At 39.9% G+C, this 21,863-nt stretch overlaps 1 protein-coding gene across 1 annotated transcript in view; it reads left to right on the forward strand.

Annotated features, from left to right (window-relative positions):
* GRPR (gastrin releasing peptide receptor) overlaps nucleotides 1-21,863 on the forward strand; it is a 171,036-nt gene that overhangs the window by 118,180 nt on the left and 30,993 nt on the right. The window contains exons 14-15 of the mRNA XM_045505059.2: nucleotides 5,621-5,714; nucleotides 5,963-6,074. The gene's annotated coding sequence lies outside the window, so the exon portion shown is untranslated. The remainder of the gene's footprint in view (nucleotides 1-5,620; nucleotides 5,715-5,962; nucleotides 6,075-21,863) is intronic.

Here is a 21,863-nt window from a genome sequence, read left to right on the forward strand (position 1 = left end):
CTTTGTGTGTTGTCGTCGTTCTCATTGTTTCAGATTTTGCCTCTTTTATGGAAGCAGTGCTGCAGAGTGGTTAAAAGTTTAGACAATAGAGAACACTGCCTGGGTATGAATCCCACCTCTGCCATTTCTTAGCTTGACCTCTCTGGGCCTCAGCTTCTCATCTATGAAATGTGAATAATAACTTACCTCATAAAGCTATTTTAAGATTAAATGAGTAAAGCATATTTTTCAAGAGGAAAAATTGGTATTTTAGTATCCTCTTTTATGGATTTCTGATCTAACACTCAGTATAAATAGCTTAGCCCAGAGGACATATTGTCTATAGTTCTGTGAAACTCCCCCAAATTCCATAACTCTATCCCACACACAGTTGGCAGAAATGTAATATTTAATTTTTTATTTGAGTTCAGTATAGTCAATCACCTTCAGATGATACAATCCTAAGAAAAAAGAGAAATAAAAAATATATCTGGCTCCCTAGTCTCTTCATGTTTACCTTTTCTATGGAAGTGAAAAGAAGTTTCCTTAAGTTTTATGATTATTATTAAAAGTAAATACTATAATAATAATAATAATAATATCACATCATTGAAGAAAAAAATAATTCACAAGATTATAAAGCACATAGCTAAAGATGTGATAGTTCTAGAGACTTTAAAAATCGCTGGCTCTGGATTCTTCTAACTGAAATTAAGAAAATGAAATACATAAAAAGGCTCATGGACAGGAGTTCTATGGTCACTACTTATTTTGAAAAATCAAGTTGTCAAGGATTACTTTGAGTCATCACAGAATGAATGACAGAGGAGCAATGGGTCTGCATTTTTTTCAGTTAGAGAGATCTACCTGCATTAAATTCCATCAGGAGGAAAGGGCCTATGATGAAAGCAAAACGACTTTACTCTAAATTCACGATTGTCGTTTTGCTAACTGCTATTTTCCGTATTTATATAATGTGAGTGATAAAGTCCGGTAATGACAAGACCACCTATATAGCACTGTTTTCTTGGAAACACATAATTGCTCCATTTTGAATTATGAATGATTCCAAGTAAAGGACTTCTCTCACTACTCAGCAACTAAAAAGAACCTGCAAAATGTTCTAATTTTATCCATCTTTACCTAGATGGTGTTAACCAAATCAAACTTAGGTCAGTTCACCCACCATGCAGCAAAGCCAACATACTGACACTGGGTTATAGTGAAGGAAAGTATGGTGTTTATTGCAGGGCACCAAGCAAGGAGAATGGGCAGCTCATGTTCAAAGGACCCAAACTCCCTGATGGCTTTCAAGAAAGGGTTTTTATTTTTTTATTTTTTATTGAGGTATAGTTGGTTTATAACATTATATAAGTTGCAGGTGTACAACATAGTAGTTTCACAATTTTTAAGGGTTTTACCCCATTTATAGTTATTATAAAATATTGGCTATATTCCCTGTGTTGTACAATATATCCTTGTAGCTTATTTATTTTATATATAGTAGTTTGTATCTCTTAATCTCTTACCCCTCTCTTGCTCCTCTATCAAAGGGTTTTTTAAGGCAACATTTGGAGTGTGGGTTGCAGCTTGTGGAGTTTTTATCGGTTGGTGGTGAGGTAACAACCTTCTAGTTCTAACCAGTGTGGGGTCTGCATGCTTGTGGTCAGCATATAGGCATCATCCTCCACTTGGGGAGGCAGGCCTTCATTTCTGCAGAACAACTCAATAATACATGTCAGATTGTTATGCATATTCCTTGAGGAGGAACTAGGACTCTGTTTATTGGTGAACTATTGTTTAAGCTACCATTACTTTTCTTGCTTGACTGCCTTTCCTTTGTTTCTGGATTCCCTCACTTCTGTGCTTCTGACCAATCGGCTATAGATTGTTGGTTCCAATGACCCTCTCCAACTCAGGATGCCAATAACAAGTCCAGATAGTACTTCTGACTAACTGGCTATAAATCACAGGTTCCCATGACCCCTCCTCAGATTCAGCTAATTTGCTAGAGCAGCTCACAGAACTCAGAGAAACATTTTATTTACTAGATTACCATTTTATTATAAAAGGCTATAACTCAGGAACAGCCAGGTGGAAGAGATAGATAGGGCAAGTATGTAGGGATGGGCATGGGACTTCCATGCCTCTCCAGGTGCACCACTCTCCCAACACCTCCACGGGTTCACCAAAATGGAACTTCTCAGAACCCCATCCTTTTTGGAGTTTTAACGGAGGCTTCATTACATAGTCATGATTGATTGAATCATTGACCATTGTCAAATGATTCAACCTCCAGCCCCTATCTCCACCCCCAGGGTCAACCAACCCTCTAATCACATGGTTGGCTCCACTGGCAACCAGCCCCCAATGTTAGGTTGGGTTCAAAAGTCACCTCACTAACATAACAAAAGACCTTTGTTGCCCTCATCACTTAGGAAATTCCAAGGGTTTTGGAAACTGTGAGCCAGGAACTTGGGACAAAGGCCAAATATATATATGAAATATATCTTGGTCATCTGAATGAATATACATTTCTTATAAATCACAGTATCACAGACACCTAAAAGCATAGGCAACAAAAGCAAAAATAAACAAGTGAGATTGCATCGAACTAAAAAGCTTCTGCACAGCAAAGGAACCAACACCAAAATGAAAAGGCAACATACAGAAGAGGAAAAAATATTTGCATATCATATATCTAATAAAGGGTTAGTATTCAAAATATATAAAGAATGCCTACAACTCAATAGCAAAAATTTTTTAATTAAAAAAATATGCAATTTAAAAATGAGCAAAGAAACTGAATAGACATTTCTCCAAAGAAGACATACAAATGGCCAGGTATATGAAAAAGTGCTCAATATCACTAATTATCAGGGAAATGCAAATCGAAACCACAATGAGGTATCACCTTGCACCTGTTTAGGATGGTTATTATCAAAATTATATATATTGTATATAACAAATATGGTGAGGATGTAGAGAAAAGGGAACCCTTGTACACTGTTGCTGGAAATGTACATTGGTACAGCCACTATGAAAAATCATATGGAGTTTCCTCAAAAATTTGTAAATAGAACTATTGGGGAGGAGGGTATAGCTCAGTGGTAGAGCACATGCTTAGCATGCATGAGATTCTGGGTTCAATCCCCAGCATCTCCTCCAAAAATAAATATAAAGCTAATTACCTCCCTCCTGCCAAAATAAAACAATTAAATGATATAATAAATAAACAGAATTACTGTATGATCCAGCAGCCTCACTTCTGGTATATATCTAAAGGAAACAAAGTCACTATCCCAAAAAAGGTACCTGCACTCCCATGTTCATGATAGCATTATTCACAATAGCCAAGATGTGGAAGCAACCTAAATGTCCACTGATGGATGAATGGATTGAAAAATATGCTGTATGTATACAATGGAATATTATTCAGCCTTAAAAGAGAAGGAAATCCTCCCATTTGCTGCAACATGGATGAACTTGGAGGACATTATGCTAAGTGAAATTAGCCAGACACAGAAGGAAAAATGCTGCATGATACCATGCATATGAGGAATCCAGTCAAATACATAGAAGCAGAAAACAGAATGATGGTTGCCAGGGGCTGGGGGGAAGGGAAAAGGGGAGGTATTAATGAGACAGCACAAAGTTTTGGTTACACAAAATGAATACATCCTGGAGCTCTACTGTACAGCACAGTGCCCACAGCTAACAGTACTGTATTGTATACTTAAAAACGTACTAAGAAGGTAAGTCTCATGTTACATGCTGTTATCACAAAAAAATGAATAATGAAGGCAGGAGGAAATTTTGGAGGGTATCAACATTTATGGCACAGACTGTGATGATGGTTTCATGGCTGTAAATGTCCAAGGTGTATATATTAAATATCAACAGCTTTCTGTGTGTCAACCTTACTTAATAAAATGGGTTTTTTTTTTAAGTGATCAAAGAGCACAAAGGACACTGGACACTTGAAGGATAAGAAAAGCAGTGTCAGAATGTGGGGACTGGACACAGAAGGGAAGTGAGATGATGCCGAAAACAAATGATTCCTGTCACGGCATTACCATTTTTCCAACATGTGTCTTAGAGCAGGAACAAGAAACATGTCCCAAGTCAGTTTCCCAACAGATATCTATAGATTTATTCTCAGAAATCAGTGCATATGCAAAGGACTTGCAATTGGTTTCCCCATTTAACAAATGAGGAAACAAAGAAAGGCTAAGGTCACAGGGCTACTAAGTGGCAGAGTTGACTCCAACTTAAGCCTTCCAGAGGAATTTTGTCACTTCACTTAGGAGACTCAAACATAAAATTGAGTGTAAAATGTTTAAGTAGGCACCTGTTCCTAATGGCTAATACCTCTATAACAACAAATGTTCCCTAAGACAGCTGCGCCCTGAGTGATTTTATTTATGCCCTACTGTTAGCCATCTCCATTAGAAAGAAAAATTACAGACTTTCAGCAGAACAAGTAGAACAAAATCAAACCTCAGAGAATTTTATGGAGCTAGAAGAGACCCAAGTAATCATTTAACAGAGAGTCTAGTTTAAGACTTCCTTGCTCCTCAAAGTGTGGCCCCTAAACCAGCAGCAACAGTATCACCTGGGAGCTTGTTAGAAATGCAGAATTTCAGACCCCATCCCAGGCCTAGTGAATCAGAATCCCCACAGCCGGGATCCAGGAATCTGTGTTTTAACAAGCTTTCCGTGTGATTCTCTAAGACTCACTCAAGTTTGAGCTCCACTAGGCTAAGTAACTTAACTAAGGTCTCATAATTAACTTAAAATGAACTCTCCTAATTTCTAAGTTCAATGCTTTTTTTCTATGATACCAAGTGGCTAATAAATATCAACATTCCCTCTCACTGTCCATTCAGTATTTCCCCAGGCAGATCATAGCTGAAGGCATTTATTTTGTATTTTACCAAGATTGTAACAAACAAGACCTCCAAAATAATATTTTATAGAAAACTTTTTGTCTTATCAAATCCTTTAGATACTGGTTTTGAAACAAACTGGAAGGAATTCTTTCCTGGCCACATCAGGCCATGGGCATTTTCTCTCTTCCGTATTGATTTGTTAACACATTTGTTTGACGCTGAGTAGTAGTTAGACTTTGGTCCCCACCTTGGGCAGGTGCAATAAGAACCATCATGAAGATGGAAAATCTTAAAGTTTCTGGACCAGAACTCCAAATTATTCTGATGTGTCTCTTTAGGAAGCCTGCTCTTGCAAATGCCAAACAGCTGGTCCTGCGTTAATTTAAATAACTAGCGCAGTCTTCCTTGAAGTTAGCCACCCAGACCTAGGATAACGTCTGATTCACAACTTGAAATGTTTCCATAAGGCTCTTTGGGTGCTGTTTATTACTGCGAACCATTTCACATGAGTTGTTCTGTTCAGGTTTTAATGTTATTCTAGAGAAGTCTCACCTGTTGGCTCACAGGAAGGGGAGGAGGGAGTTATGTCAGGTGCCCCTGAATTGGCTTTTATTTTGAAAGCTGGGGATTGGCGTTTGCTGGGACGAGATCTCGCGATCTCGCGGAGGGAGGGTCTGTTGGCGTCTAGCTGCTCAAGGTCAGAATAAAAGACGCTGCTAGAGAGTTCTTTTTTATGGCGATTCCTGCAGTTCGCGGGCCTCAGTGGTTTTTGGAGACCTTTCTTTGGAGAAAAACCCTTCACAACTGGAGAGCGTCATGAGACTGCATCGAACACACGGCAAGGTAAGGCCTGAATGAATCGTCGGAAATTTCGAAAACTATCTCCGTACATTCCCTTCCCTCACCCCTATTGAATCTCAGGGAACCATTAAATTTTCACCATTGCCATCGGTTATTTGTATCTGCCTTCAGGACGCCAAAGGTAGGATTTCGGCAAAAATTGTTTCAGCCGTTTTTTCCCGTGTGTCCATTCTCCTCCCGAGTTCTTTGATCATCTTTACAACATCTACTCTGAGCTCTTTCTTGGGTAGGTTGCCTGTCAGCCACGGGAGGCTGGAGAGGGGTCCCAGGAGGTGAGCTGCCCAACTGGAAGAAGGCGTGAGGAGCCAACACAGAGCAAAACAGCACTTCATTGCAGTACAGGTGGGTGGCACACGCACTCAGGTGTATGCACTTGGGCTTTTATTACGCCTGGGCATGCGTGTTGTTCATAAAGCGTACTCATGCTACTGGCGCATGCGTATTGTTCATAATGCTGACTCATGCTGCTAGCACATGCGTACATTTACTTCTTACCTCATACACATGCAAGTTATCATGAACTTTGAGCTGGGTCCCACGGCCTACTCACTTAAGACGGCCGACATTGCCTATCTCCGCTTCATGTAGTTCTTCTTCTGGGGTTTTGTCTCCTTCGTCCGGAACATGTTCCTCTGCCACCTCATTTTGTCTGAGTTGGTTTTGGTATTTTTGTGTATGTGGTAGGTTATGTCTCGACCTTGGAGAAGTGGCCCTCTGTAGGAGACATCCTGTGCCTCCCTGCAGCTCACTCCCCTCCCTTCCCCCAAGCTGTATGCTCTGGGGGTTCCCAAGAGGGCTGTGCGGGTCCTTCTGTTGTGGAGGGCTGACTGTGTGGGGGCGGGGAGTGTCTGGCAGGCTTGGTTGGCCCCCGGTCTGGTCGGTTGTCTGGCCCAACCTTGTGTGGATGCTGACTAGCGGGGCCTGGTCACTGAGGTGGCTGGTTGGGGAACCCTAGGGGGCCCCAGGGCTAGTGCTGGCTCACTGGTGGGTGGAGTCAGGGTCCCGAAGACTCTGGGGCTGTTGCCCCCAACCCACTGGCAGGTGAACCAGATCCTGGGGTTAGTGCTGGACTAGAAGGCAGAGTTGGGGCCTGGAGTCTGGCTGCAGGGCCCAGGGATCCCAGAGCTCATTTCAAATCATTGTGGCAGTATAGGGGGGTGGCGTGTGGTTCCCGACACAGTTGAGAATGGGGTCTGGGGTGTCCCACAGGTTGCAGTGGTCTGCTTGTGGGCAGAGCCATGGCCCTGCTGGTCCCAGGGTCAGGTCTGACCTTCATTGCTGGATCATAGTTTTCTTGCTTGTGGTGTTTGCCCCCTGCTAGGTGAGACTGGTCTAGAGGCTTTTGTGTAGGCTTCCTGGTGAGCAGAGCCCACTGGTGGGCGGAGCTGGGTCCTGGCCCTCCAGTAGGCTGGGGCATGTCCAGAGGCAGCTCTTTAGGCTTAAGGCAGCCAACTCCGTCCAGTTAGTTGTTTGGCCTGAGGCATCCCAGCACTGTTGCCTACGGGCTGTTGGGTGGGGGCCAAATTTTGGAGCTAAGAAGCTAATGGTTGTAGTTCTGTGAGGAATGTCCCGAGTATTTTGATGGGGATTGCGTTGGATCTGTGGATTGCTTTGTGTAGTGTGGCCATTTTGCCACTATTGATTCTTCCAATCCAAGAGCACAAGATATCTTTCCATTTCTTTGTATCATTTTGGCTTTCAGAGTATGGGTAACCTCCTTGGTTAAGTTTATTTCTGGGTATTTTGTTGATTTTGATGCAATGGAAATGTCTCTGCCGGTTATAAAATTCTGGTTTTTGAAGTGGAAAAAAAAAGTAAAGGGCCGCAAATGGCAAAGTATCCTTCCTTTTTATGGGTGAGTTGTATTTCATTACGTATAGATATGCTGCATCTCCATTATCTGTTCAACTATTGATGTGCACTTATGATGCTTCCATTGTCTTGGCGATTACAAATGTTGCTGTTAATAGCAGAGTGTATGTATCTTTTTGAGTTAATTCTTATTTGTAGTTGGCTTTATTCCTTTGATAACTATGTAAGTTTAAAAAGCTAAAGCTCTAAATGTTCTTAGACACAATGAACAGTACATATATGTAAATTTAAAAACATGTGCAGTTAAAAAAAAGAATCTGTCAAGCCATGAAAGACAGAAGAAACTTAAAAGACATATTACCGAATGAAAGAAGCCAATCTGAAAAGGCTACAAACTGTATGATTCCAACCAAATGATATTCTGGAAAAGGCACAGCTACAGAAACAATAAAAAGATCGTGGTTTCCAGGGGTTTGGGGAGAGGGAGGGAGGGAGGAATGAATAGTCGGAGCAAAAGGGATTTTTAGGGCAATGAAACTATTCTGTATGATACTATAGTGGTGGCTGCATGTCATTATGCATTTGTCAAAGCCCATAGAATGTACAACATCAAGAGTGAACTATGGATTTTGGTTGATAATAATGTGCCCATGTTGATTCATCAATTGTACCAAATATGCCACATTGATGAGGGATGTTAAGGGTAGGGGAGTATATATGTATAGGTGGGGAGGGCTATGTGCAAACTGTTTTCTGCTCAATTCTGTTGTGAACCTGAAACTGCTCTAAAAGAATAAAGTCTATTAAAAATAAAAAATAAATGAAAAATAAAAAAATTTTAAAAAAGAAGCTAATGGTACCACCAGCACTGGCTTCCACGTGATGGAACAAGCTCCCAAATATGGTGGCGGCCAGTGTCTCTGTCCCCAGGGTGAGCTATAACCGCTTCCCCCGCCACCACCTCTCCAGGAGGCTCTCCAAGACCAGCAGGTAGGTCTGGCCCAGGCTCCCATTAAATTACTGCTTTTGCCCTGGGGCCCGGTGCACATGAGGTTTTGTGTGGCCTTTTAAGAGTGAAGTCTCTTTCCCCCGCAGTCCTTTGGGGCTCCTGCATTTAAGCCTCGCTAGCCTTCAACGCCAAATGCTCTGGGGGCTCATCTCCTGGTGCCAGACCCCTGGGCTGGGGAGCCCAATGTGGGGCTCAGAATTCTCAGTCCTGTTGGAGAACCTCTGCACTAGAATTCTCCCATTTGTGGGTCCCCCACCCCGGGGGTATGGGGCTTGATTATATCACGAGCCCGCCCCTCCCACCATCTCGTTGTGGTTTCTTCTTTATGCTTTTACCTGTAGAAAATCTTTTCTGGTAGGTTCCAGACTTTTCCATGGGTGGCTCTGCAGATAGTTGGGGTTCTGGTGTGCACGTGAGAGGAGCTGAGTTGTGCAGACCCTGCTCTGGCCCTCATCTGGCTGAGGCACTCCCGCCCGGCGGGGAGTGTTCTTTTTCCATTCTCAGCTTTCTCCAAAGCTGAGATCAACAGAAGCAGCAGCTTTATTCAGTGGCCAGAGACCGGAGAAGCAGGAACTAAGTTCACAGATCAACTTCTTGCCCACTTGGCAAGAAAGATTTAATTTTAAAGAGTAAAGACAAAAGGAGGAAGAGTGAGGCTGATGATGAGGTGGCACGTGCATTAGTCTACCAGGGAAGGGGAGGGGCTTTTTCTGAGGGAGAAGGGTGCCATCCCCTCTTTATCCTTTTTTGGTCCTTAATGTTGGGTCATGGCTGCCAGTAGGTGTGCCATTTAATATGCTAGTGTAGTCAAATCAGTGTATAATGAGGCCCAGGGTCTGTTGGAGGTCAGATTCATTGCCATCTTGGTCCCAGCTGGTTCCATCTGGTTTTTCGTTTGTAGCTTCCTTTCTTATCTCTGGACCCTTTAACTTAAAAATTTATGTTAACTCCTGCTAAAGGTGCGGGGGTTGGCAGGTTTTGAGTAAGGACACCCTTGCTAACGTTGAGGTTGATGGGTTTTGAACAAAGACTCGGAACCGCTCTGAGAACAGTTTTGGTGTGCTATGAGAGGAGGTGCAATCAGGGTCTTTCTGCTCTGCCATGTTGGCTGCTCTCAGGAATTGTTCCCTTTTTTTTTTTTTTCTTTCTTTTTCCTTTGTGCTTAGTCTAGTTTCATTTGCTTGCAGATTCCAGGAGACTTGTCCCTGGCACTTCAGACTGGAGCACCTCAGCTCAGTGGGCCTGTGTGCAGAAGTGATGTGCCTGGCACTCCAGCCACTTTTTTATTGAGACTCTGTAAAACAGAACCATTTTTATCCCCTCACCACAATTCTTTGTATGGAAGATCTTTAAACTTTGACAGTTAAAAAAATAGCAGTAGAACAAACACTTCTGTCAAACAAAGTCTTTTGATTGAACAAATAAAAGAGACAAAAATTGGAAGCTAAATTCAGAAGCAGGCATATAAAAATGAATCCTGAAATGACATCCAAGTAAACTCCCATGTGTAATAGCTGAAACTTTCCACTGATTAGTTTTCTGACCTTGGATGAGTTACTTACCTTCACTGGGGACAATAAGATCCCAACTTTACCTTTAAGATTTTTTGTAATATGATAATATAGTATATGTGAAATGTTCTGAAATACGGTAGAGAAGTTCTGGGTACATACTGACTTAATAACATTACAGCTCTGAAAGCCATGATATTCTTAGTTATGTAACCTCTAGAGGTTACCTAGGGTGCACCCATGTGCTTTGGAAGAATTGGACCATTCCGTGACACTGCAAACCACAGTTTTTTGGTCATCAAAATTGAATTTATCTTCAGTCACATTTTTGTGCTTCCAAACAAGAGGACCGTGAACATGTTGAAGCCACTTTCATCTCTTTTCCCTACATGCTTATATGGTGGCTTCAAACAGTGAATATGCCATTCCTTATGGAAACAAAACACAACTGTAACCCTCCGCGTGGTTGACTCAGCTAGCAAGCACATCCTGCATCTTTGGCAAAAAAAATCTGGATTATACCAACAACTGTTCTGCTTGTTTACTGAGCACTACAAACATTGTTTTATCATGATTTTGAGTTAAAAGGAAGCATAGTGACCGTTTACTATAATCCTCTGGTTTTACCACTGCAGGGATTGAGCCTCAGAAAAGTGATGAGAATTGCCCAAAGCTGCACAGCTAGTTAGTGGCAGAGTCCAACTCAAGTAATCCTACAAACCATAAGGGAAAGGCACTTGTTTCTGCCATGCTTCTTCTAAATTCAACTGCTTATTTTTAATCAAAAATACTTTTCAGGAGGCTTGATCTCACCAGTGAGAATCTTCACTCCTAACCCTTAATTTGTTGTTGTTTATGCTTGCTGAGTTGCAGCAATGGTAGCTGACCTGCCTAAGGCTTTACTCTGGAATGCTTTTTTTTCTTCTTTTCCATTTGTTTCTAGTAAACAGCAGCTCATTTCCAAATAACCCTCCATTTTCCTCCTTCTTCTCAGCAACAAATTCTTTAAATCTTCTAGGAAAACTTGAGGGGTGGTTGTTAAGAGCAGATGTTCCAGGGTCAGAAAGCCCTGGATTGAAATCCTGAGTCTGCTCTTGACTCTCTGATGGGATAATGCTTGGAGCTATTGGCAGATTCTCTCCACATTTTCTGGTACTTCTTGACCTTTCCCTGCTTAAATAGATGAATTTTTGTCAAAGGGAAGCTATGATACAGCAAGAGAGCACAGAAAAAGCGTTTGAGTCTCAAAAGTTTAGGCTTTGCGACTACAGAGTCCTAGGCTTTGAAGGACCTCAAGGAATACATAAAGCATGATAATTTAAGAGTGAAATTAAAAATACTCCTGGGATCTCAAAGACCTGATGTTGAGTGCAAAAAGGCCAGATACAAGAGTATACACTATATGATTCCACTGATGGGACATTCCAAATCAGGCTAAAACTAATACACCCTGATAAAAATCAGAAGAGTGATTAGGGTGGGAATTGTTTGGAAAGAGACATGAGGGAACTTTCCGGGGGTGATTAAAATGTTCTATATCTTAATATAATATAGATGTGAGTTACACAATCGTAATCATTGGCCAAATGTAACTGAACTGTATACTTATGATCTGTGCATTTTAGTGCATGTAAATTATACCTCAACAGCAAAAAATTTTTAATGAAAGATTCCTTGATTCCTTAGGACATGACTGAAAAAAGGATCAGTGGGGAAGCAAATACAGCTTACGTATTATGGATGTGTTTTCTGGAAGGGGGAGAGTCTCTAAGTCCTGTGCCTGCCCCTTCTTGAGGGACTATTGGAGGAAAGGGGAGGACAGAAATCACAAGATAGGCCTGGGGAATCTGAGAGCCTGGGTGTCTTTGCCCTGCTCTTCGCAGTAGAACTATGTAAAGTGGCAAGACCCCAGAGTGTTTAAAAAAAAAAAATGCTGAATGGGATGTCTGAGCAGATGGTACAAGATAGATGGTACAGTAGAGCATTCACTCTGCCATCAAGAGTAGTTGAAACATGGCTTTGAGCGAGGGCCCCTGGAAAGTGTTAAAAAGACAGAAGGAAGGACCTCCAAAGTAGCTGAGATTACATTTTTCACCACCAAATAGATACAAAGCTCATAATAGAAATCAAGCTGTCAGTAAAAAAAATAAAGTTGTATTTTATATACACCTCAGTTTTCAACTAGAATATGCCATCCCTATTCCAGTAACATGACCATAGACAGGGAACAACCTCATTTGGAAAATGGCAGCAGTGTTATTTGGCAGAGCTGTTGTAAAGAGCTGCGATACTAGATGAAAGTAGCTAATGCACAGCTGTATGTTAAAGTGCCTAATATTATTCCAGGAAAAAAAATCCCTGGACATTATTTAGGATAATTGGAAACTCTCTTTGCTGAACTGCTTTCTACTTACGTAGTCATGGGATACTAACCGTGGAGCAAGAGCAGAGTCTTCCTGCATGAAGATAAAAATGAAAGACTCATTATAATTCCTACACTTGATATATATTTGTTGCACATCAACCACACAGACATGCCAAAAAAACAGCACAAGAAATCCATGGGAAGAATAGTGAGGCTAAATGGGACAAAAATGTTAAACCCTGTGGATTGCCAGGGACCAACTCCCACCATTACCACCTCCCAGACATTCTTTTCACTTTTTAAGGGGCAGAAAGTATCAGAAAAAAAATTGAATGCCCCAATTCTAGCCTAAGCACTGGTTGCCTTTAGTTTTAGCCAGTAGTTTCATTCCTGTTCTATTCTTTTTATTGCTTTTTTTTTAATTGAAGTATAGTCGATTTACAATGTTGTGTTAATTTCTAGTGTACAGCATAGTGATTCATTTATACACATATATATTCCTTTTTGTATTATTGTTCATTAGAGGTCATTACAAGATATTGAATACTGTTCCCTGTGCTATACAGTAGGACCTTATTTATCTATTTTATATATAGTAATTAGTATCTACAAATCCCAAACTCCCAATTTATCCCTCCACCCTCCTTTCCCACCGGTAACCATAAATTTATTCTCTGCCTGTGAGTCTTTGTTTCTGTTTTGTAAATAAGTTCATTTGTGTCTTTTTTTTTTTTTTAAGATTCTACATATAAGTGATATCATATGGTATTTTTCTTTCTCTTTCTGGCTTAGAATGACGACCTCCAGGCCCATCCATGTTGCAGCAAATGGCATTATTTTATTCTTTTTTATGGCTGAGTAGTATTCTTGTGTGTGTGTGTGTGTGTGTGTGTGTATATATATATATATAATCTCCAGTCATCTGTCAGTGGACATTTAGGTTGTTTCCATGTCTTGGCTATTGTAACTAGTGCTGCTATGAACATTGGGGTGCATGTATCTTTTTGAATTACTTTCTTCCAGTATATGCCCAGGAGTGGGATTTTGTTCCTTTTCTGGATTAAATTAGGCATGGAATCAAAAGTCTGAGATAAATGAGCCCCTTTGATGTTAAGCACAGACCTACCATCCACTCAGGCTCTAAACAGCAAAGCAGAGGCCTCTGAGCCCAGCAGTGCCATGTGCCATCATCTGCCACACAGCTGGCTCATTGGTATTCTGGATTTCAGAAGACTAATAAGATATTCATACGTGTGTAATGGAATGCCCATTCAACTGTCCATAAATTTAGAAAATTTACTTTTTAAGAGAAATGACCACCATTAATCAGTGACCCCAATGCTGTTTTCCAGCCTTTGCTATCATGGTGGACACTGGGCTGTGCAGCCCAGATTCCCCTTCAAGGAAGAACTTGCCCCAGCTTCTGGGGGCCAGCTGACAGCCTTCAGCGGTCAGCCCCTTCACAAATTGCCTTGGTTACAGAGATCCCTCTCTCCCAAGGTCACATCCTCTTCAGGACAACACCTAGCCAGTAACAGATCCATGCATGAATGTAAGGTCTGGTCACCTTAACACAACTGGGGACAACTCTGAAGGGCCATTTGCACTCTAGAGTTCCTGGTTGGGTCGGCCGAGGCTCTGGTTGGTTCTGCATGGCGGTTCAGCTTCACCCTTGTCCAGTCCTGCTCCCTTTCCTCCTCTTCCCTTCCACAGGTGGTGATCCCAAGGGCAACCCTTAAAAAGCATCCGCATCCTAAACTCCATGTTAGAGTCTGCTTCCCAGGAAACTCAACCTTTGACAGTTACAAGATAGGTATGTTGGGCTAGAGGCTGCCAGACCTTACGATGATCCAATGTGTGTAAAATAACATTTATTTCAAAAGCTACCATAATGGTCATAGACCGATCTCAAGCTTTACCTCTCAAGGTTAGATTTAAATCAAAATGGATGTAACCATCCATGGATATTTTGGGAGATGATTCTCTATGGGTCTCTCACATTTCCACATGTCTTGTGGGCAGAGGCCATGACAGCCTTTATTTTAGACAGTCTTTTCAAGGGCAGTTGTATATTCATCAGCCTTGGAAGACAGAAACAGTGTTTCCCTTGGAGGGCAAGGGATACAGCACAAACATGAAACCCATTCTGCTTGCTGTGCTGTGGGTAATAAAGAACAATTAGAAGCCAAAATGTCACCTTTATTACTGATAGAGGCCAGTGTGAAACAGGTAGTTTGTTGTAGGGGCTAAATGGACCTGCGAAATGAACTCAAGAAATAGTGGACTTTCCCGCCTATTGTAGGCATGCTGGGGAAACGTGGGAGAGAGAACTCCCACTCCTTGTGCAAAACAAGCCCTCAAGAGAGAACCAGGGGTAGAGCTGGACTATGGGCAGGCCCCAGTCTTCCATCTTACCAGTCAGATGACCTCCACCCCCTTGGGGTGTATCCAATAAAGGGGGAGAGAGAGGCCAGAGTATAATTTTAATGGGGCTCTAGCTACCAAAAGGAAACATCGGGAATAAAAGCGTCTCCTTCAACATCTTGTCAAAAACTCACTGTTCAGGGTCTGACCTGTCACCCTGACTACAAACTGACAAGTTAGCCAGCCACAGTTTCGTGGATGCTGGCAGAAGATGTGAAACCCCTGGGTCACAGATGAAGGACTCTATTAATAAATGGTACAAAATTTTTAACTCTGGCTGCACATTGGAATCACTTAGATAAATTTTGAAAAATATTATGCCTGGGACCCAGCTCCATAGGTTCTGTACCTGGGTATCTTTTTTTTTTTTTTTTAAGGCTCCCCTGGTGATCCTACTGTAAAGCCTGAGTTGAGATACTTCAAGCTACATTTTATATCCAAAGGCTCAGAATTTTTTCCTACCTCATAACAGATAGCTCTCGTGTCAAAACTTCAGACTGAGAGAAGTATACATCCCTTGGTTTTCAACTTGGTGGTCGATAAGTTACTCAGTGTTATAACTCTCACAGAAGAAATAATATCATCTTACATTAGCATAGGTGTCCCAGAGATCAAAAAGGACTTTCCCTTATTTTACGGTGGAGGAGGCTGAGGCTGGAAGAACTTAAGTGACTTGCCTCCGATAGCCCAATGAGTTGGTTACTGTAACTCAAACATTTACTAACCAGAGAGGTTTAGGTGCCAGTTGGAACACCCAGTGCCAGAGGAGACTAAGACTTCCTCTGAGCTGTTCAGCAAAGCACCCTCACGTCCCCTTTCTGCCTTCCTCACACTTGTTTATTGTATATTTTCCTGGGAGCTGTAAGCTTTGTGAGGATGAGAAGGTCATGTCGGTCTTGTTCACCAGTGTGTTCCCGGCACCTAGCACAACTGCAGGCACATAGAGAATCTCAAATATATTTGGTCTTTTACCCATTTTATGCTTTGCCTATAATTTTACAACTTTTACTACAATTGATGGAATTGCACCTTTCCGCTCTATTAAACAAAAGCATTGTTCTTATTTATGAGAAAATAGCTCCAGATTTAAAAACCCACCACACTATAAAGGATGGTTTGAATCTTTGGTACTTGCACAATTTTTCCCCCAGTTCTATTGAGGTAATACTGACAAATAAAAATTATATGTACATATACATTGTGAAATGATTACTACAGTCAAGCTAAGTAACATATCCATTGCTTCACAGTTCTAAAGCATAGTTCAAGTCCAATATTTTCTTACTAATTTTTCTGTCTAGATGATCTAACCTTTGTTGAAAATTAAGTATCAAAGTCCCCTAACATTATTGCATTGCTGTCTATTCCTCTTTTCAGATGTATTTGGTTTTGCTTAATATATTTAGGTGCTTTCATATTGGATGCATATATATTTACGTTTGTTATATATTCTTGATTAATTAACCCCTTTATCAGTACATAATGCCCTTTGTCCCTTGTTACAATTTTTGACTTAGTCTATTTTGTCTTAAATAAATATAGTTAACCCTGCTGTCTTCTGGTGACCATTTGCAAGGAGTATCTTTAGCCATCCCTTTATTTTCAGCCTTTGTGTGTCCATAAAGCTGAATTGAGTAGGCAGTATATAGTTGTCTTGTTTTTTACCCATTCAGCCACTCTTTTGATTGGAGAATTTAATCCATTTACATTCAAAATAATTATTGATCTGTAAGGACTTGCTCTTGCCATCTTGTTCATTGTTTTCTGGCTATTTCATAGTTCATTTTCTTTCTCACTGTCTTATTTTGTGAATTGATGATTTTCTGTAGTTATATGCTTTGATTCCTTTTTCCGTATCTTTTGTGTATGTACTATAGGGTTTGGGGTTTTTTAAAAAATTTTTGGCAGGAGGCAATTAGGTTTATTTCTTTATTTTAATGGAGATACTGGGGATTGAACCCAGGGCCTCATGCATGCTAAGCAGGCACTCTACCATCGTGCTATACCCACTCCCCAGGTTTTTATTTTGGGGTTACCATGAGGCTTACGTAAAACATTGTATAGTTATCATAGCCTGTTTTAAGCTGATAACTTAATTTTGATCATTTCAATTTGAAGGACTCCCTTCAGATTTCTTATAAGGCAGATTTATGGTGATGAATTCCCTCAGCTTTTGTTTGTTTGGAAAAGTCTTTCTCTCTCATTCATTTCTGAAGGATAGTTGTGCCAGCTAAAGTATTCCTGATTGGTAGTTTTTTTCTTTCAATACTTTGAATATATCATCCCACTCTCTGCTGAACTGCAAGGTCTATACTGAGAAATGTGATACTCTTATGGGGGTTTCTTTGTACGTAATGAGTTTATTTTCTCTTGTTGCTTTCAAAATTCTCTCTGATTTTTGACAGTTTTATTATGTGTCTCAGTGAAGTTCTCCTTGGATTGGATTTTATTGGGGACCCATGCACTTCATGTACCTGGATGTCTATATCTTCCCAGATAGGGGACATGTTCAGCCATTACTTAAATAAGCTTTCTGCCCCTTTCTCTCTCTTCTCCTTCTAGGACTCAACCATGGGTAGTTGTCAAAATCAATGTTCTGTGGAGGGATGATGGCTGAACTCTATTCTGCCATCTTGCTGATTTCATTGCCCTTGAACAATTTCTTATGTTAGGCTTGTTGGATTCAGATAAAGAACAAGGGCAGAAAGTAAGCAGATGTTGTGCCAATGTCAGTAGGAGGAGATAAAGGTGATAACATCAATGAATGATTGCTGAGCTGTGCTCCTATTGACATTTCAATGTTCATCAATTAGGCACTTCTCACGGGAAGGAAAAAAAATTAACTGGTGTCTTAAAACTTGAAGATAACCTGTGCCACTGAGTGGGAGATCAGCATGTTCCCAGTGGTAGATGACAAAGAATTTGATCAAACATCTAAACAAATCTTATTTCCAAGTTCTTGTGCTGTGCATGTTAAAAAATGAAAAACATATCCAGATAGACACTGCATGTTTCTTACCACCTGCTTCACTGAGAGTGGGTATTTCATAGCATTATTTTACATAAGGGACATAATGAATAGTTCTGGGTAAGGTTTAGTGCTAAGAGGGCTTCTTTATGACAGTTATTTTAATTGAATCTCTAAGTATGTGGAAAGGAAATCTAAGCTGACATGCAGTGTAGGTATAAATCCTTAACTCTGATCCTTTCTTAGATCCAAGCTGCCAACATAATGATTTAGGGTAGACAACGGAAGAGAAAGTCCAGCATTGGTGCTTTGTTGGCCCTCAAGAAGTACCACAGAATTTTCAGAACCAGATAGACTCACATAATATGCACATCTTTGCCACAAGTTAAAGGAAAATATACTGGATTTATTTGTTAGAAACTTAAAGTACAACATATACTATGTATGGCATATGGAAGTCTCAATATTGTTAAGATCTCAATTTTCCACATTAATCTATAAATTTAACATAATACTAATCTAAAACTCAGAATTTTTTTTTTGTAAAAATCGATAAGCTGATTCTAAAGTTCATAAGGAAATGTGTAGGATCTAGAATAACTAAAACAAATTGGAAAATAACAAAGTTGGAGGAATCACACTTCCAAATTTCAAGACTTGCTATAAAGCTACAGAGGTCAAAACTGATATTTACATAAGGATAGACATACGGATTAATAGAGCAAAACAGAATACAGAAACGGGCCCATACATACATGTCAAATGACTTTCAATAAAGGTGCTAAGCCAATTAGAAGGCAAAAGAGTCTTTCAACAAATGATGCTAGATCAAACAGACATCCAATTTAAAAACATAAATCCTGACTCTTACCTCACATCATACACAAAAATTAACTCAAAATGGATTGTAGAACTAAATGTAAAAGCTAAAACTGTAAGACTTTTAAAACATGGGAGAAAATATTTGTCAGCTCATGGTAAATAAATATTTCTTAAATAGAATGCAAAAAGAACAAACCATAATAATAAAAAGTTGATAAATTAGACTTCATCAAAATCAATCTTTTTCTCTAAAATTTCAACATTAGAAATATGAAAAGACAAAGGCAATACACATAAAAGAAAATATTTGCAATATATATGTCTTACTAAGGATTTGTATCCAGTATACATAATTATCAGTTGAAAGAATTTTGGGGGGGAAGTTGGGAAATTTTAGATAGGGACTGTGTGTTAGATTTTATCAGTGTTTCTCAACCAGTTTTTCATAATCATCCCCTCAATGAACTTTTTTAAACATTGTTTTGCTAATTGTTTCCCAAAAGAAATTTTAGTACCACCGATATGTATCTGTTTATGTACTGTATGTATATTTGTGCTTCAGATATAAAAAGAGTAAGATTTTTTCACATATGCCTCCAAGAAAAAAGTTTCACCTGTTGAGATTTCTTAGATTATATCATGGGAATGTTAATTTTGCTAAAGTGATCATGGTATTTGGCTTTATAAGAAATATCATTATTTTAAGAGCTGGAAAACAAAATAATATTTTAAAAGAGTGAAAGCTATAATAAATTTACTTTAAAATACATTAGAATTTCAAAACAATACAAAAGGGTCCATCATTACCACTTCTTCAACATTGTACTAGAGATACTTATTAGCCATTGCAGGAAGGCATGGCAGACAATTAAAACATCTAGGGGTTGAGAAAAACTCTTATTCATAAGAAAATCTAAAATAATTTACAGATTAATAAGAATTAATGGTCACTCGACCCATCCACTTTAGGAGATAATGCTACTAAAAATAAATATGCACATAATGTACCACCACCAATTTAGTCTGTTTCTGGAAATAGATCCTGGAAAGCTCTTGTACATGAGTACCAGGAAACACTTATGATCATAGAATCATGTTTGTATTAACAGTAAATAAAAGAATCAATACAGACATCCATCAAATAGTAGATTGGATACATAAATCATAATACAGAGGCAAATACAATGGAATGCTATTCAGCAGTGAAATGAATGGTCTATCTCCTGTCTGCAGACTCTACCCCGATCCTAGAGAGGGTCTTCTGAATGCTTGTGACAGGCTACAAGGATGGCAGACTAGAAGGAGAAACTGATCCACAGAACTCCAAATCTTAGACCAATTCAGCAAGCACACTGATGGCACCCTCACAGACAAAGGAGTCCACATTTTTATTTCCCTGGGTCTCACATCTCTAGGGTTTGAACGTGTCACTACAAAACGACTCCAAAAGAAGAAACTTTGATATTCAGTTTTATATCAAATGCACAAAGTATGGAGTTAGATTAAATTGCTTCTCAGTGCCCTGCGTCTTTTGATCAGAATAGAAGTGGTTCTTCTCTTCTTTCATTGTGATAGATAATAGTGGTGTCTTACCCTAGAATTGCAGCCAACTTTTCAATAATAATTTTACTTTCCATTCAGCCTAAATAAAAGGTCACTGTTTCAACCTCTATGAACACTGGTTCAAATGAGGGTCACAAGCTTTCACAAGACTAGGATTTGTTAACATCTTCTAGTTAGCATTGACATTATTATTCAACAGCACAGTTCTCCCTATTTAAAACATTGTGAATATTCTCAGTTTATCCTAGTCTGTTTCTCCCCCTGAATCCTGAAGTTAAGACCCAGGATGTCGTCAAAACACTTCAGAGACACTTTTTTTTTTTTTTTCCCCTCAATCTCACATAACCGAGCTGCTCTTTTATTCTCCCATACAACCTCCAGCATGGCTTCCTCGAGTTGAAGGCAGATCATAGGCCAGCAGCAGGGATTTCGCACTGATCCTCTAAGCCAGTGTGTATTTAGTCAGCTTTGGTTGCCGTAACAAAATAGCACAAACTGGGTGGCTTAAACAATAGAAATTTCTTTCTCATAGCTCTAGAGGCTGGAAAGTACAAGCTCAAGGTGCCAACCAATTCAGTTCTTGTGAGAGCCCTCTTTCTGGCTTATAGATGGCTATCTTCTCACTGTCTTCAAATGAGAGAGAGAGAGAGAGAGAGAGAGAGTGTGTGGGAGAGCAAGCCAGGAGCCAGCTCTCTAGACACTAAATCTATTGGATTAGGGCACCACCCTTGTGACCTGATTTAACCTTAGTAACTTTCTTATCCAAATATAGCCACACTGGCAGTTAGAGCTTCAACATATGAATTAGGAAAGTGGGGGGACATAATTCAACCCATAGCACAGTGCATCTCAAAGTACTTGTGCTGAAGCACCAGGTTCGTTCTGTATGTTTTGTTTTAACTTTATCTCTTGTGGACCATTACTTTCCTACAAATCCAATAGAAATGGATCCCTTGAACAAAGGGAAATAGGGACAAAACCTAGAGACATGCAAGATGCAACACCTGAATTTTATTATTAGATCCAATAAACAGAAAAATATTCTATAAATGGCTTTTTAAAATACTTTTTATTGTAAATATGTATAACAAAATTTACCACTTTAACCATTTTTGAATGTACATTTCACTGATATTAAGTACATTCACAATGTTGTACAACCATCATCACTATCGGTTTCCAGAACTTTTTCATCTCCCCAACTGGAAACTCTGTACCCATAACACTAAATCGCCTTTCCTCCCTCTCTCAGCCCCTGATAAGCACCATTCTAATTTGTCTCTCTGAATTTGTGTATTCTAAGTACCCCATGAGTGGAATTATGGAATATTTGTTCTTTTGTGTCTGTCTTATTTCATTTAGCACATTTTCAGTTTCAACCATGTTAGAGATTTTTTAATGCTTCTCAAGCTCTTGTTCACAGTTTGTTTACTTACTTGCTGGAGCGCTAACTTAGTTTGTGGGCCGGCATCAGCCCAGGGGTTGCTTTCAGACCGCACTCTGAATAGCACTACTCTAAGCTGTTATGTAACCAGACGTATGCTTATATGCATACTTTACTGGACATTATCCCTCAAGTAAAACCAGGGAAGGATTGGATAACACCAAGGCAAGTAAGAGTCGTTTGTTCAATAGGTAAGACCACCTGCATCAAGGA

The sequence above is a fragment of the Camelus bactrianus genome, chromosome X (genome assembly GCF_048773025.1).
Source record: "Camelus bactrianus isolate YW-2024 breed Bactrian camel chromosome X, ASM4877302v1, whole genome shotgun sequence".
Taxonomy (NCBI): domain Eukaryota; kingdom Metazoa; phylum Chordata; class Mammalia; order Artiodactyla; family Camelidae; genus Camelus; species Camelus bactrianus.